This window comes from Furipterus horrens, unplaced genomic scaffold, assembly GCF_987537825.1.
Source record: "Furipterus horrens unplaced genomic scaffold, mFurHor1.1.pri manual_scaffold_3, whole genome shotgun sequence".
NCBI classification, from domain to species: Eukaryota; Metazoa; Chordata; class Mammalia; order Chiroptera; family Furipteridae; genus Furipterus; species Furipterus horrens.
In genome coordinates, this window is record NW_028327173.1 from 94,672,810 (window position 1) to 94,679,589 (window position 6,780).

Below are 6,780 nucleotides of genomic sequence, written 5' to 3' on the forward strand. Positions count from 1 at the left end.
TATTTTAATAGGGATTGCATTGAATCTGTAAATTGCTTTGGGTAGTATGGCCATTTTGATGATGTTGATTCTTCCCATCCAAGAACATGGTATTTGCTTCCATTTATTTGTATCTTCCTTAATTTCTTTCTTTAATGTTATGTAATTTTCAGAGTACAAGTCTTTTATCTCTTTGGTTAAGTTTACTCCTAGGTAGTTTATTTTTCTTGTTGCTATAGTAAATGGTATTTACATTTTTGTCTCTGTCTCTGCTATTTTATTGTTGGTGTACAGAAATGCCTTAGATTTCTGTATATTTATTTTGTACCCTGCTATTTTGCCAAATTCACTTATTATATCGAGTAGTCTTTTAGTAAAGTTTATAGGGTTTTCTAGGTATACTATCATGCCACCTGCAAATAATGATAGTTTTACTTCTTCTTTCCCAATTTGGATGCCTTTTATTTCTTTGTCTTGTCTGATTGCTGTGGCTAGGACTTCCAACACTATGTTGAATAGGAGTGGAGAGAGTGGACAGCCTTGTCTAGTTCCTGATTTCAGGGGGAATGCTTTCAGTTTTTGTCCATTGAGTATGAAGTTGGCTTCAGGCTTCTCATATATAGCCTTAATTATGTTAAGGTATGCTCCCTCTATTCCCATTTTGCTGAGTGTTTTCATCATAAATGCATGTTGTACTTTGTCAAATGCTTTTTCAGAATCTATTGATATGATCATGTGATTTTTGTCTTTCATTTTGTTTAGGTGATGTATTATATTTATTGATTTGCAAATATTAAATCATCCTTACATCCCTGGGATGAATCCCACTTGATCTTGGTGTATGATCTTTTTGATGTATTGCTTGATCCTGTTTGCCAATATTTTATTGAGGATTTTAGCATCTATGTTCATCAGTGATATTGGCCTGTAATTTTATTTCTTTGTTGTGTCTTGACCTGGTTTGGGAATTAGGGTAATACTGGCTTCATAGAAAGAGTTTGGGACTTTTTGCTCTTCTTGGATTTTTTGGAATAGTTTGAGGAGGGTAGGAGTTAGTTCTTCCCTAAATGTTTTGTAAAATTTGCGTGTGAAGCCATCCGGTCCAGGGCTTTTGTGTGCCGGGAGATTTTTGATTACCGTTTCAATTTTCTTCTTTGTTATTGGTCTGTTGAGACTTTCTACTTCTTGATTCAGTTTTGGAAGGTTATATGTTTCTAGAAATTTGTCCATTTCTTCTAGGTTGTCAAACTTCTTGCCTTACAGTTGTTTGTAGTAATTTCTTACAATCCTTTGTATTTCTGAGGTATCAGTCGTGATTTCTCCTTTTTCGTTTCTGATTTTGTTTATTTGGGTCTTCTCTCTTTTTTCCTTGATGAGTCTGGCTACAGGCTTGTAAATTTTGTTTATCTTTTCAAAGAACTAGCTCCTAGTTTTGTTGATCTTTTGAATTGTTTGTTTGGTTTCTATGTAATTTAATTCTGCTCTGATCTTGATGATTTGCTTCCTTCTTCTTGCCCTAGGCTTTGTTTGTTGTTGTTGTTCTAGTTCTTGTAGCTTTAGGGTTATAATTTTTATTTGAGATTCTTCTATCCTTTTCAGATATGCCTGTATTGCTATGAACTTCCCTTTTAGGACTGTTTTTGCTGTGTCCCATAGGTTTTGGGCTCTTGTGTGTTCATTATCATTAGTTTTCAGAAATTTCTTCATTTTTTCTTTGATGTCATTGTTAACCCATTCATTATTTAATAGCATGTTATTCATCTTCCATAAGTTCGGGTGTCTTTGATTTTTTTCTCTGAGGTTGATTTTCAGTTTCAAGGCATTGTGATCTGAAAAGATGCTTGATATGATTTCAATTTTCTTGAATTTGTTGAGGCTTGTTTTGTGTCCTATCATGTGGTCTCTCTTTGAAAATGTCTCATGTGCATTTGAAAAGATTGTGTATTTTGCTTCTTTGGAGTGGAAAGTTCTATATATATATCAGTTAAGTTCATGTGGTTTAGTGTGTTGTTCAATGCCTGTATATCCTTGGTGTTTCTTTGCTTGGATGATCCGTCTGTTGTTGATAATGGAGTGTTGAAGTCCCCTACTATGAGTGTGTTGCTGTTAATATCCTTCTTGTGGTCTTCTAGTATTTTCTTTATGTATTTGGGTGCTCCTATGTTGGGTGCATATATGTTTATCAGTGTTATATCTTCTTGAGGGATTGTTCCTTTAAGTATTATGAAATGTCCTTTTTTGTCTCTTTTTATTGACCTTGCTTTGATATGTGCTTTGTGTGATATGAGGACTACTACCCTGGCTTTTTTCATGTCCGTTTGCTTGGAATACTTTTTTATATTTTTTTACTTTTAGTCTGTGTAAATCTTTTGTTTTGAGGTGTGTTTCTTGTAGACAGCAAATATGTGGGTCCTGTTTTCTTATCCATTTCGTTACCCTATGTCTTTTTTTTTTTTTTCTTTTTTTTATTTTGGTTTTTCAATTACAGTTGTCCCCTTTTCCCCTAATTTCTCTCTCCCACCCAACCCACCCCCTCTCCCGCAATCATATCCCTCCCCGTTGTCCATGTCCATGAGTCTTTTATACGGGTTCTTTGACTAATCCCTTCCCTTACTTATCCCCCTTCTCTCCCTCTCCCCTCCCCCCTATTGACTGCTATTCTGCTCTTTGTTCTATTTAGTTCCTTTGTTTGTGTTGTTCTTTAGTTTCCTGTATTAGGTGATATCATATGGTATTTTTCTTTCTTTGGAGCATTTAATCCATTTACATTTAATGTTATTATTGACGTGTATTTATTCATTGCCCTTTGTACCTCTGTTCATCTCCTCCTTTTTTTTTTCTTTTTCTTCTCTTTTCTTAAAACATTTATTTTAGCATCTCTTGCAATGCTGGTTTGGTGGGGATGTATTCTTTTAGTCTTCCTTTGTCTGGGAAACTCCTTATTTCACCTTCTATTTTGAATGAGAGCCTTTCTGGGTAGAGTATTCTTGATTTTAGGCCTTTGTTTTTCATTGCTTGAAATATTTTTGACCATTCCCTTCTGGCTTGTAGTGTTTCTGTTGAGAAATTGGTCGATAGCCTTATCGAAACTCCCTTGTATGTTATTTGCTGGTTTCTCTTGCTGCTTTTAGGATTCTCTTTGTCTTGGAATGTTGCCATTTTAATTATGATGTGCCTTGGAGTGGGTTTTTGGGGTACCTCTTCATTGGAACTCTGTGCTTCCTGAACTTGCATAACTTTTTCTCTCATCAGGTTGGGAAAATTTTCTGTCACTATTTCTTCTATCAGTTTTTCTATTCCTTGTTCTTCTGATCTCTCTTTAATTCCAATGATTCTGATATTGTTTTCCCTTATGCTATCCTGTAATTCCCTTACTTCTTCCATACTTTTTCAGTCTTTTTTTATTTTGCTGTATCGTCTGGGACTTCTTCTCTACATTATCTTCTAACTCACTAATTCGATCCTCTGCTTTGTTTAGTCTGCTTTTGACTGATTCTACTGTGTTTTTCCATTCAGAGACTGAATTCTTCATTTCTTCCTGGTTCTTGTTAATAGTTTCTATGTCTTTTTTTATGCTGGTGTAGTTCTCTGCAAGTTCCCTGTAATTTTCTTGGAGCTGTTGGTAACTTCCTTGGAAGTTGTCATAGTTGTTTTTGAGGTTGTCGAGTATATTGAGCTTCTTTACCACCATTGTTTTGAATTCTGTGTCTGACATTTGGGCTATGTTTATTCCATCTACCTCTCTTTCTGGGGATTCCTCTTTTCTTTTCATTGAGAGGTCATTTCTCTGTCTTACCATATTGGATTCTTCTTGTTTGTTTTTATTTTTTGGGTTTGTCTGCTTTGAATTCCCACCTTTGTGGTATGAGATTCTTTATAGGGGATTTGGGGGTTTCAGTGGTGCAGTCTCTTTGATCTCCTGAGCCCGATGTTCTTGGGTTATCCTTTATGTTGTTTGTTTACGCTGTCTGGTTATATTTCAGATGCTCTTTGGTAGGATCTTCCCTCTGGCTAGTTGATTGAGAGTCACTCTGTCCACTTTGTCTTGAGTTTTTTCATGGAGATGCTGTTAAAAACATAAACACACAACCCAGGCAGGAAACCCACACCCTCAAAAATATCCCCCACCCTCTATCCCGCTATCGTCAGCCAACGAGCCAGTATTAATATAAATGTAGAGAGATTAGAACTTTTATACTATAGGAAAAAATAGATAAGAATTGTTTTTAGGGAGGAAAAATTTTTGAGAGAGAGGATGATAGATTAATAATAGTTGAGACTATGCAAGACAGTAGGTAATATTTACATTGTATGTTAATAACAATAGAAGAAAAGGAGAGAAGAATGCAGAATATAGTAAGAAAGTGGGATTGTATAGTATTGGATTTATAGAGTAGTTATATTCTATTTATTTAGAGTGAAAGGGAGGTTAAACTAGACACACAAACAAATAACAATTAAAGAGAAAGGATGAGAGGGAGAGATTGTATGAAACAGATTAGAGATATAGATTTTTTGTTTTGTTTTGTTTTGTTTTTTCCTTTTTCCTTCCTCCCTTTAAGGAAGAAAAAAAAAAAAAGGAATGTTTTTACTCGGTTCAGTCTTTGTGTGTCGTCTTCTCTTTCTGTGTCCACAGCTGGTCTAATAAGGCCGGTCAGAGGTTCCTGTTCCTTGCAGTAGCGGTGTGCGCCCACAGTGGCTGGCACAGCGCGTTCCTTTGACGCATGTTGGAGCTAGCCGAGGTGCCTTTGTGCACGCACCTCTGCGCGCGCAAGGCGGCCCGAGAGCTTGCCTCAGTCCTGCCGAGCTGCACTCCAGGAGTTGGTCTCTTGCCTCTTACGGTCGGGCCCCGGACACTTGTGCACAGTGGAAGTGAGCGTCTGTGAGTTGCTGCTGCCCACTGTTCCTGCACCCGCCTGGGCGGGCACAAGCAGAGCCTGAGCAAGTGGTCTGCGCTCTGGCCTGGCACCCACTGGAACTGACCAGGGGTGTCTGCACACGGTCTTCTGCGTGTCCAGTGGGCTCCCCTGCGCCCATTGGGGCACTGATCTTATGTCTGTTGGGGCGAGTCCAAGGGGCACCTGGACTCACGGCCCCGCGCACCTTGGCCAGTGAATGAGGGCACTTCCTTATGCGCACCCTAGCGACCCAAGGGGAGGGTTGAGGAGTGGATGAGCATGCCTCTGTGCCTGCGCTCCTCAAGAATGTCCTACCACCCCCAAACTTTCCACCCCTCTCTGCAGTCCACAAGAGAAAAATATAAAGGAAAATTATGTTCTCACTTGCACAGCAGTACGCTGTCTCCTGTCCTTCAACACCAATGCCACCCGGTCGAGTCCTGTCTCTCCCAGCGGGTAGAGATCCAATCTCCTTATGACTCCTCCCTGGGGAAGCCTGTAGTCACCAAAAAGCCTTTGTATACTTCCAGCCACAGCTCAGGCAGCCACCCCGGTCAAGAATCCAGTCTCGTCCCTTTTTCCTCCGCTATCCTCACTAAGCAGGTTGTTCCCAGATGGTTTTTCTCTAATGCAGCAGTGCCAAGGCTCGACTCCTGCCAGTGTCCAGCTGCTCACTGAGATGTTCTGTCTGCAATTAGTCCAAACTACAGACGGGTCTTGGGAGCCTGAAAGAACAGCCTCCCTTTACTCCTCCGCCATCTTCCTCCCCTCATGTCAACTTTTTAAGGTACAGGATACCCTTCCTTTGTCCCAAAAATCATACAAAATGTACATACAAAGGAAAATAAAGAAAAAATACCTGAATATACTGTTTATTTAGATTTATTTTATTCATATAAAGGCTATATATTGTCACTGTAAGTCAAATTGTGTACAAGTAGTTAAGTTCTGCTACCAAAGATACATATTAAGGTGAAAATTTATGCTTATAGAATTTTGAAGCTCTCCAAGAGTTTCTGGACAATTTTGGTGTAATTCTGTGCTTGTGTAGTTCCAAGAAAGTCCTTGAAAAAGTTTTTGAATGACAACCAAGCATTCTTTTGGAGTTATGACACTGTCCTGATGAAATGTTCATCTTTAATGAGCTGCTGAATCTGTGGACTGTCAAACACACCGGCCTTTATCTTTTCAAACAACAGTCTATGAAATGCCAAAAATGAGATGCTTGAAACAGTCTCCTTCAGTTGGCAAAGCTTTAACAAATTGCTTCATGAGACCCAGTTTTATGTGCAGAGGTGGGAATAGAATGTCCTTTCTGTCAACAAGTGGCTCATGTAGAATGTTTGGACCACCAGGTTTGAGGTCAGATCTTGAAGCCAACTTGATGCCACCCAATGCTTCTCACAAGCTCTGCTGTCCTACATACACAGAAAATGTGGATACTTGGTGTATCCACATTGCTGACCAGGAAGGAAGTAGACCATTTTAAGGTCAACACAGATGATCCAATTGTGCTTGTGATATTGCAACAGATCAATGACTCTGTTTATGTCTTCATATTCTTCACAAAAGCAAACTGAATGGCCAATTGGGACTGCACCAAATAAATTGCCAATATGGAGGAGGGCACACTTCAAACTCCACTTTGAGCTATCAATGAACAATCACCATTCAGTTGCGTTATAGATTGGAACCAATTGCTCATTAAACCATGTATGTTATGGCAATACACAAAGCCACCATCACTTCGAAAGTACTGCAGAAATGCACTTTCTCTTGTTCGAAAGTAGGATGCCTTCGCTCCTTTTTCAAGCAAGTTTTTCTCACACAGTCTTGATGATAGGAGTTCTGAAGCCTTTTTGGATAGTCCCAAATCTCGTGCCAAATCATTCAACTCATGCTG